The 11,338-nt window shown below is 40.3% G+C and overlaps 1 pseudogene across 1 annotated transcript; it reads left to right on the forward strand.

Annotated features, from left to right (window-relative positions):
• Positions 1–364: 364 nt before the first annotated feature.
• LOC308415931 (golgin subfamily A member 7-like) lies at positions 365–779 on the forward strand (annotated as a pseudogene). Its single transcript has one exon. The product of its transcript is annotated as a golgin subfamily A member 7-like (transcript).
• The last annotated feature ends 10,559 nt before the right edge of the window (positions 780–11,338 follow it).

The raw sequence follows: 11,338 nt of genomic DNA on the forward strand, positions 1-11,338 counted from the left end.
GGCTTCTGTAGCAATGAACAATCTAAAGTCATCTTATTCGGTTCCCTTTATTCTGCTTTCTTCACAGTTTTATAATACTTTCTTAGATAAAATTGAGGTGGAAGTCCTTGTGATTTTAAGAATATAGATAGGTGTTTCCAGTGCCGAACCAGGATGGTGGGGGGCTGGCTGCGGGTCCTGGGCTCGGGTAGCTGGAAGCCCTCAGCTACAGCCATGAGTGAAGGGGATGGGCGAGAGGAAGGTCTTGGGCATCTTTGGGTGGTGGGTGGCTCCGAAGGGCTGACGGGCCGGAGAGCCGGCTCAAGGCCGGCAATCTGACCCGTGTCTTGCCCGATCTCGCAGAGAGGCGGGTCCTGTCCTGGCCATGAGGCCGCAGCAGACGCCCCGTGTCCGGGAAGGTGTTCATTCAGCGAGACTACAGCAGTGGCATGCGCTGCCAGTTCCAGTCCAAGTTCCCCGCGGAGCTGGAGAACAGGATTGATAGACAGCAGTTTGAAGAAACAGTTCGAACTCTAAATAACCTTTATGCAGAAGCAGAAAAGCTTGGGGGCCAGTCATATCTTGAAGACTGTTTGGCTTGTTTAACAGCATATACCATCTTCTTATGCATGGAAACTCATTATGAGAAGGTCTTGAAGAAAGTCTCCAAATAGATTCAAGAACAGAATGAGAAGATATATGCTCCCCAAGGCTTCCTCCTAACAGACCCCATTGAGAGAGGACTTCGAGTTATAGAAATCACCATCTATGAAGACAGAGGTGTGAGCAGCAGAAGATAAACCGTAGAATAAAGATCCCACCTCCAGCTGGGACCTTCGCCTATCCACTGGCCGATGGCAGAGTGTCCCTACCTCCTCTCCAGAGCGTTATTCTTTTGTCTCTGCTGCCAGAGCCACGGTGCCACACCTGGAGTGACCGCTGGTCACTCAGCACCCACTTCGTGGGTGTAGGACTCTGTGATCTTTTGATTTGTTTCCCAAAAAGTACAAGGAAGCAATTCACTTTTTAAAATTCAAAGCCATTTTAAAAAACCAGGCAATTGGTCAGCCCAAGGCAAAGTTGTTTTCTTACCTGACACCAGTCTCACTGGTTCTCCTTGTCCCTTGAGTCCATTTCCTAGGTGGCTTTATAATTCCACAAGTCACGTCTTAGCTCACTTCTTCCCCCAGATTAGTAACAGGCTTTGAGGGTGTGCTATGCCTGTGGCCCGGCTAACCCGCCCCAGAGTCCCCAGGCTACCAGCCGTGACGTGCTTCAGACCTTATGATTGATTTCTGCTATCCAATCTCAGAAGCTCCTTGAGAGAATAGTCTGCCACTTGTTTTAGTATTGCAGTTATAATTAAGGCAGTATTTAATACAATTCAGGTTATTTCTTTGAAAGCAGTTCTGTTCACGTGCATTACCTCGACATGTTGGGAGGCTGCTGTGTGTGTTGCTTGTTCATTACACCGATAAGAAGCACAACAAGCAGACGCTCGGCCAGCAGACGCCCCAGCTCCGCCCCAGTGTAATAAGCAAGCGTCCTAAACACCTAACCCTAGTTTTGTTACAAATATAACCTAGGAGAAAAAATTAGTAGAAGTAATACTGTATGTTGCTAATTTGTAACCCACTTCTAAACTCTGGTTCATAGCGTCCTCACATACAGTATTCAGGGCACAGAAATCTTTTGATTGACTCAAGTAAGTTTTGGCTTCCGTGTACCTTGCAAGATGAAGTTAATTTTTCCAGCTCTATCTCTATACTCTCTGCATTGGAATTTCTTATGTCCTTTCTTTAAGGAGTTTGAGAACACTTGTTTGGGAGAAGTTAAGCATAAGGAATGGACAAAGCAGTTACAAGTTCTTTTAGAGATATTGTAGGTGCTAATACTGGATCTTTCAGATATAATTTGCTTTCTGGGCCTTGTTATTCAGTGAACCCCTTAGATCTGTGTAATAATTTAATTGTATAACCCTCATTTGTTCCTTTAAAGCCTATACTAGTCTGTCTGCGTTTTAAACTTGTTGCAATAATGTTGCCGAAATATTAACACATTAGTAAAACTTTTCTTAAATAAAAAAAAGAATATAGATAAAATAAATTATATTAGTCAAATCTCCATAACTGGAACAAAATGTCCAACATAATTAGCTCACAAAAATAAAGGTACAGTTAGGCTCATGGCCTTGGCAATTCTAGGTACACAATTAGATAGACCTATTTTTGATCAGATAGACCCATCTTTGCCCTCAAGGGGACAGTAGTCAATGGAGATATTAGGAAGTACATGGTGGGTTAAAATTTCCATTTCATGATCCAGAAGCAAGAGGAGGAGAAAGAAGAGGAGTAAGAGGAGTAAGAAGGGGATCCAAAAAGAAAAAAGAGGAAGAAGAACAATAAGAATGATAATAAAAAGAACAAGACAAGGGAAAGCCTAAGTTTACCCTATCTCTTTTGGGGACACACTCCCAGTGGTCTTAGGACCTTTCATTGGACCATAGCTTCTAAACATTCTACCATTTCTCAATGCTCCGCCTTTAGAACCAAGTCTTTCACCCACAGGGCTCTGAGGGATGTTCAATATCTAAACTACAGAAAATATCACAGTACCACATGACACAAAAAATACTGAGAGCAATTGCAGTATTTCAAATCATTAGTGATGTACATGCAAAATATTTTTCTTCTTTCTAGAAGTTATAACTAATGGTAAATTGATGAAGAAACTCTGGGTCTTGGTTGTTCCTTTCTTTAAAGTTGAAAATAATTCTTTTCATATAATGTATTCTGTTCACGTTTCCTTCTCCCATTCTCTTCAGATCCTCCCCAGCTCCCCAGTCATTCAATCTCATAACTTCTTTTTCTATTTCAAAATCAAACAAGCAAATAAATAAAATAGAATTTTAAAAAGAAAACATAAGAAGCAAACGCATAAGTACAAATTCAGTAATCATTATATACAAACAAATGATCAGTAAAAAAAAATCCAAACAAAATAATATGGGACAAAATATTTCTACAAAAATATCACTAAGTTGCTTCTTTTTAACACATGACCCATTGCAGTCACTTTTCCTAATACAATAAACATTGATACATGGTAAGTCTGTAGTTGAAATAAAGTAAAGCTACAAATGGTACAGTCATGAAGTAAATTGGTCAGTGTGATCAGGGAAGAGAGGACACTTCATCTCATGCCTGAGAATATGGAGAGATGAATCCCAATTACCCCAGATCTCTTACTTCCTTTTTCTTCTATTTCTCCTGAAATTGATCTCTATTTCTTCTGCCCTTTTACAGAACACAGTTATACATGAAGAAGGCTTAATGCCAAAAGAAAAAAAAATGGTATGCAATCCTAGAGAGGTTGGCGCCTCATGTCAAGGCCTATGAGCAGGTAGATCCTCTTAGTTTGCAGGAAAAACAAACTGTTCTTTTTTGAGGGTTAAGTAGAAATGATTCTGTTCTTGGTTCCTATCCAACTTTGGCTAAGCCTTCTTTTGTTCCTCTACCTTTAAGTACTCTAGATAGGCATTTTCTGGCTATTCATCAACTAGCTATTGCATCAAGAAAATGGAAAGAATGTGGGAAGATGCCAGTAAGTGACTCTTTATTTGCCTTTCCTCCCATGATAGTACACCACATATATACATAAAACCAACCACTACCCATGAATCTCAGTGCAGAGCCTAGCACCACTGAGCTCTATACAAAAGTCTGTCATCTTTGTCTGTCTTGGACAGATGATTATCTTATGCCCAATATGCCCCATAATGATTGAGGCATCTTCATTTTTATTAATCTCTATATTCAAGAAGATTTGATTTTTGCCATGCCAAAGAAATACAGAATGTTCTCCACATCAAGAATCTGTAGATCAAATGAAATTTGAGAGATATTTGAGGAGGAAAACACCAGAAGAAAAGAAACGATTGAAAATAAGTAATTAAAACAAAAACCCAAAGATGAACTGTTTTTACAACCTTTTGTTTAAACTCCATCTACTTAGATATAGTATTCATACAGCAAAGTGAATCAACCATAAATAATATTCTTTTCTCAGTGCAAATGTTACCTGTACTTAAAGACTTATAGGAACTGAGGAGCAAAAAGAATTTCTACTTGAAGCTTTACAAGCATAAATTGCAACACTTATGATTAGATGGCAATGGGTTAGGGGCTGAACTCATTAAACTGAATGTTAAATATTAATTGTTGGTACTCAAGTGTTTCTCTCATATAGTCTTCTCTCCAACAGACTAGTTTAGATTTTATGCATGCTCACTTAGAGTCAAGAATGTACCACCATTGGTAATGCTTTCTGTCTGAAATATTCATCTGTCTCTGTTGTTTCAAAAGACATGCATTTTATTTACTTCATTAGTACTAAACAGCTCTCACTGTTTATGACTCGGTTACAGACACTTTACACGGTTTTTTGATTTGTTCTGTCTTTTTAGAAATGGCATTCTTGGCCATTCAGAGGTAGTGCACACCTTCAATCACAGCACAAGGGAGGCAGAGGCAGGTGGATCTCTGTGAGTTCAAGGCCAGTCTTGTCTTCAGAGAGAGTTTCAGGACATCCAGAGCTACACAGAAAAACCCTGTCTTTAAAAAAAAAGAGGAGGTAGGAGAGGAAAGGGAAGGAGAGGAAGGAACTAAGAAAATAGCAGGCTTACTCACACCTCGGTTTCTGTTAAGTTTTGTTTTATGATTTGTTTTATTGTTTGAGAAATTTATACATGCATATAATGTGTTTTGATCCAATTCAACCTCTCTTTTCTTGCTTCCATTTCCTTCCCATTCCACCTCCTACTGCTTTTTCTCCCCACCTCATGAGAGGAAAATGGACTCTCCCTACCCTAGCTGTAATCAGTTTCCAGTATCTTCTCAGCAAAAGGTAAAATTTGAGAAGACACTTTCCCATCCATGCTGAGGTTTTGGTTGGTTTGATCTTTTGCAGGTCTTGTGCATCTATCTCTACCTGCTTCAAAACAAAGCTCTCTAATAAGGGTTGCAAGATGGATTAATTCCTCCGTATAAAGATGAGAACTCCAGAAGTTCGTTAAAATAGCCATTCAAAAAAATAATAGTATTGGGCTTTCCCCAATAGTGTTGGGTTGTGGCCCGATGGGCTCCTGACCTAGGTAGCCAAAGGAATGGGCCTAGTTGATGGTACAAACACGAGTTTTATCTTACGAAAAAGACTTTTAAAAAGTGGTTCTTTACTCCTATAATATTTGTGAAACTTTTACACCACTTGGGAATTTTTTTAAGATTTATTTATTCTATGTATGTAAGTACACTGTCACTATCTTCAGACACACCTGAAGAAGGCATCAGATATCATTACAGATGGTTATGAACCACCATGTGGTTGCTGGGATTTGAACTCGGGACCTCTGGAAGAGCAGTCAGTGCTCTTAACCACTGAGCCATCTCTCCAACCTAATTAGAGAAATCTTGATGATTCAGCTATTACCATAGTTTGTGGAGTCCACAGATGAGTTGATTGCCTTCCCTTACTCCCACCCCCATGCTCCACACACTATTGAATGGAATCTTCTATCATGATAAAAGCTAGTCAATAGGGAAGAAACTTCCAGGTCAGTAATACCTTGATTTCCCTATGCTCTATGACTAAGGTAAATAGTGTTTACAACAAAAGAGTATTAGGCTCTTACCATGTTCTAGAGGGTAGCCAAAATTTCTGTCAACAATTGATTATGTTTGGGGTACTTATCAGAACCATGAAATACTTTTTCATTAATATAGGAATATATAATTACATAAAATAACATAAACAAAGGGGAACCATCAGAGTAACTGGTATTTACACGATATAAGTAACAAAGTATAAGGTGCATTCTTATACTCTGTCCTACTACCCATAATTTCTCACCTGTCCCACTACCCATAATTTCTTCTAATACAGAAGTCATATACTATGGTTCATATTTAGAGGTGGTAATAGTTCATTACTTTATTGTTGTTGTGACCAGATACCTCATAGGAAGCAACTTAAAGGATGAAGGGTCAGTTTGGGGTACTATCCATCACGACAGTGAAAGCATAATGGTAAAAATTTTAGGCAGCTCTTCACTTTACATCAGCAGTCAAGAAGCAGAAAGGAATAGAGACAGAGACAGAGAGACATGAAGGAAGACAGAGAGAGACAGAGATAGAGTGACAGACAAAGACAGAGTGACAGAGAGAGACAGAGAATCCAAGAGAGAAAGAGATAGGCTGGTAATGTAGTTATTTTCTCTGTAATTCACTCTGGGATTCCAGGCCATGGGACATGCTGCCCAAATTCAGGATGGTTCTTCCCATGTCTGTTAAACTCCAATGGAAATTCTTTCAGGAACATATGCAAACCTCCATCTCTTCAGTGAGTCTCATCAAGGTGTCCACTGAATGACTGATCCACTTCGCTCTAGAAATGCTGGACCTAAGTAAAGGCAGTTCACATAACAGGAAAAATAGCTACATATAAATGTGACAGTCACTGTGCCTATCACAAATCCAGTCATCATCAAAGATGCCAAGTAACTCGTTCAAAGTTAAAGAGAGAGGAAAATTGCCGACATCACTGCTTCCATGACTATGGTGAAGAGGGCACTTCTTCAATTGAACCAAGTGATAAGGGTTTTTGGAGAACTGATTATCACCTGAATTGTGCTCTCTGGAGGTGTAGGGACATTTTTAAGCTACCAGACTCCCTCATTGTGAAGCATGAAGATCCAAATCTACAGTTGCCTTGAAAGCAGACAGAAGAAAGGTGACTGCCATAAGAAGTAGCAACATTGCTAGTGCTGGAGTGGCCAGATGTGGGCACACAGATGTGGTCCCTGGAAACAATGAGAACTGAGTAGCCTCAGCTAGGTTCTGTTCAAAAAGAAAATCAGCTCCACAAGACTCATCAGTTTCTCACCTGAAGCTTGCTAGTAAGAGAAGCCCAGCCAAGCACATGCCAGAGAGACTCTGAAAGGTGCCAACATAAGAGTCAGCTTTGAGTGTTCTGTAGTAACAAGTTCCTTATTTAGTAACAACTGCACCAGGTTGGTGAAAGGCTCTATATAGTTTTGTCGCCCTCTTCCTATGTGTTAGCCACAGAAGGACTAAAAATGGCAGCTAGACACAGGGTTGGGAGAAGCGGGGAAGGAAATGGAAGAAGGAAAAAGAGACTAAAGAGGACAGCACCTGTGCCACTCTGTCTGTGCCATACCCGTGTCCTGGTCACAAGCTGACTTGCATAGGGAAAGGTGGAAAGGTGCTTAAGATCGAATAAAAGATTGAAGTCTTAATGGAAGCACCTGGTGGTGTCGCTTCATGGATGCTCCTGATGACATCTCTCTGCTTCTCCTGTTCCCAGTTCTTCCATTTTCATCTTCTGCACACACCGTCTTAGAGGATGAAGGAGTGGGCTGCTTTGAATGGCTCCACAGCACTGAGGACTAAAGCAGAGGATGGAGAACCCCAGGAATTGGCTTCCTGGACCAGATAGGCTCTTTTCATGGACTCAATCAAAAATTCCTGAACCTCTTGAAGACACTGACTCTTGGAGGGTGGGTGTAGGAGTAGGGACAGAAACCCTCAAATGCCATTGAAACTGGAAGACTTTTTGGTACATTAAATAAAGTTTAGCAAGAATCTGGCTCTTAATTACTAATCTACTTCCCAAGGACTTTCAAGGTTGGTCAAAGGAAGAATGTTAATTGCAGATAAGGCCTTTCTCAAACACTAGGGTACTGCCCAGTGTGTGCACACTACTCAAAAACAGAAAAAAGTAATTTTAATCAGAAAAAAGCAATACTATGTAACACTTACCATGTTGATTGCTTTGCACTTGGCCCACCCAGAACATATTTGCAGAAACCAGTTTAACTCTTACAGCAAATTCATGTGATATTACTATTACCATTTTATGACAGAGTCTGTGTTGTATATACAGAGGGCCACGTAATCAGGCACCCTAGCAGCATTCATACTGTCTAATCACCACTTTTCATAAAAGATTTTAGAAAAAAAATTATGTATATACAGATACACAAGTAAACTTTGAAAGGGAAGTCAACACTAAACTCCAGAACTTCATACTCACTTCTATTGCTATCACTGAACTTCACTTACTGGCACAGTTTTGGCACAGACTTTGGGGGAGAAGATGATGTGACCATGTAAGCTATGACAGTGAAGAGTCTAGCTTCCCATATTTTTCATCGGCCCCGGCTCCTGAAAATAGCAAGTTCTCACATAGACTCATCCTTAAATCCTGCAGAACGAGCCTGCCAAAAATGCTCTGACACACTGCTGACTGGTGGCTGCTACCTCTGAGCTTCATCACCCTGGCTCTTCGAGTCCCATCATATCAGAGCAGTGACCTGTGAAATACACCATGATCTCTAGTTTAAAAATAAAGGTTCAAATGAGTTTACAGAGAGCCAACAACACACGGCATCAACAGAGCTTTGTAAAAATGAAGGCCAGGCTTTCTCTACTTGGAATTCAAGTAATGCAAAATATAATCTTGCTGCAGCAGCAGTGATAAGAAGGGAAACCGCTACTTAGCCCTAGTCTCCTGCAGGTATAACTCTAAGTGTTTCTTTGGGTAAAGTCCCTCCTTCATCCTAGGCAAATCCCATAGAAAATGCTTTATTTATTTTATTTTTTTCATTTGTTTTGTTGTTGTAGCTTACCTTGTGGAGAGGTCTTACTATAGAACCCTGAAAGTACTCAACATTCAAATCACTCTACCCTAGCCTTTGGAGAGCTTGGATTAGAAACATGTGACACCATGCTTGGCCTTGAGAGAAATATTACACACTAGGAGATAGTGTCGGAAAGGCCAAGGTCATCACGTGATTACTGATTCCCTAGACTTCTTCCTGTTTATTAAAGTGTACGCATGTGTGTGATTTGCATGTGTAACTTGCATGTGTGTGCAAGGGTGCTCACCTGCTACAGCATGCATGCACATAGAGGTCGGGGGTCAACCTCAGGTGTCAGTTCTCACCTTGCACCTTGTTTCTGAGGCAGAATCTCTCGTGCTGTTTTGCTAGCGCACTGTATACTCCATGCCGGTCCACCAGCTTCTGGGAGATTCTCCTGTCTCTGCCTCCCATCTCACCACAGGGATAGTTGGAATACAGACACCACTGTGCCCAGCTTTTTACAAGGACTCCTAGCATCCAGACGTAGGTTATCAGGCTTTCGTGCCAAGTGCCTTCACCCACTGAATTAGATCCTTAAGCCTGGTAGCCTGAACTTCTGAGAGCACTTTATTAAATGTCCCTCTGCAGTTACTTATTTCTCCGGGCTTTGAACCTTGTGGTAATGGAAGTTACTTCCAGAAGCACAGAGAATTTTAAAGGAGACAGCCCTGATGGCAAGGATCCCCTACTTCAATCCCCAATGTTAGAATCAGTAACTCAGCCTCAGCAGGGAAGCTTTCCCTGAGATTTAGAAAGCTCACAGAGCTTTCAAAATTACGTTATAGATATAACAAGACACTGGTGGTGCATATTTTAATCCTAGCACTCCAGAGACAAAGTCAAGCAGATCTCTGAGAGGTTGAGGCCACCTTGGTCTTCATAAAGAGTTCTGGGATAGTCAGAACTATTGCACAGAAAAACCCTGTCTCAGAAAAAAAATCACAAACTCAAGTACAAAGGTTTAAATAGGAACAAAGATTTATAGGTGATCTAGGCCTGGTGGAGTATACATAAAATCATAGTACTTGGAAGTCTGAGACAGAAAGATAGAGCATTTGAGACCAGCCTAGGCTGTACGTTGAGTTCAAAGGCAGCATGAAATAGATAATGAGAATCTGTCCTTCTCCGACATATTACTGAATGACAATGAAAATATAAATGATAGACCATTTTTAAAAGATGAGTTCATTTGCATCAAAATGTGAAACTTCACCTCTTCAAATGATAGCTTTAAAAAGAATATCCACAAACCAAGAGGATTCGACATATATTTGACAAAGGACTTGTATCCATAATATAGATCCCTTATAGCTCAACAATAATGCAAGCATGCCTAATAAAAATGGACAAACTACTTGAGTGGACACATCTGCAGACAATAATACAAATAATTAATCAGTGCATGAAAAACTATTTGATACTCTTTGTCGATATGCAAATGAAGCCCAGAATAATGTTTCTAAGATGAAAAGGCTTAGCTGAGAATATGCCTTAGTGGTAGTGGTTCAGCTCTAGCCTAGCATACATGAGCCCAGAGTTGGATCTCTAGTGTTGCAAAGAGGATAGGAAAGGAAGAAAAACCTAATGTATAAGGTTTTGGCAAGAATATATATATATATATAGCAGTAGATTCCCTGCATGGCTGGCAAATCTATAACATAGTGCAGCCTCTTTTGAGACCAGTTTAGTAGCTGTTCATCAAGTTAACTATGACTGAGTCATGCCACTTCTAGGCATTTACTCAAAAGAAATAAAAATATACAAATGCAGAAATCCTTTAATCGAAGCTTTAATTTGTAATGGAATGTGTGAATAGAAGGTTTACTCATAGCACCCCAAAATTAGCAACAACAAAAATGTCTACCACCAAAAGAATGGATGAACACATTTTCACACACCAATGCAGTAAAACACGATTCAGCAATAAAAGGAAACATACTATGCAGGCATGCAAAACCTTGGATGTATCTCCCAATAATTATGCTGAGTGGAAGAAACCAGACAACAGGAATGAGTACAGTGTAGGAATCCACTTAGATCATATCATATTTGAAAGCAAAGAAAACTAATCCATAGTGACAGAAAGCAGATCAATAAGTGCCTGGGACTGGACAGAAGTGTTGGGTTGCCTGCAAATGGACACAAGAAAAATACGTGTGGGACCAGGACTGTTGTACTTGTTGGTTACAGAGGTTATACATACCACATGTGGATGTGTACACTTAACAAAACCCTTTGAACTGCATGATTCAAAATGTCCCATTTTGGTTTGTGTGGATCACAGCTCAGTTATGTCAGGAAATTTGTTTGTTTGTCTGTTTGTTTGAGACTCTGGCTGGCCATGAACTTTCTAAGCAATGGAAGATATCCTGCAATTCTGATCCTCCTGCCCCTACTTCTCTAGAATTTGGATGCCCAGCTAAGCCACCACACCCGGTTTCTAGGAAAGTTAATGTTTAAACAAATGTTTAGATAATGGGCAGGTATTTTGGAGCACAAGGAAGAAAGAATTTTAAAATGCACTGCTGTAAGTAATGAAGTAATTTTGACCTCAAAAAGGCAAGGGCTTCCTGTCCTAGATGACAAACTGGCTCTGCCATTTGTCACTGGGTCAGCCAGTTAGTGAGGCTTTGGGCAATG

This window comes from Micromys minutus, assembly GCF_963924665.1.
Source record: "Micromys minutus genome assembly, chromosome: X".
In the NCBI taxonomy this organism is placed as follows: Eukaryota; Metazoa; Chordata; class Mammalia; order Rodentia; family Muridae; genus Micromys; species Micromys minutus.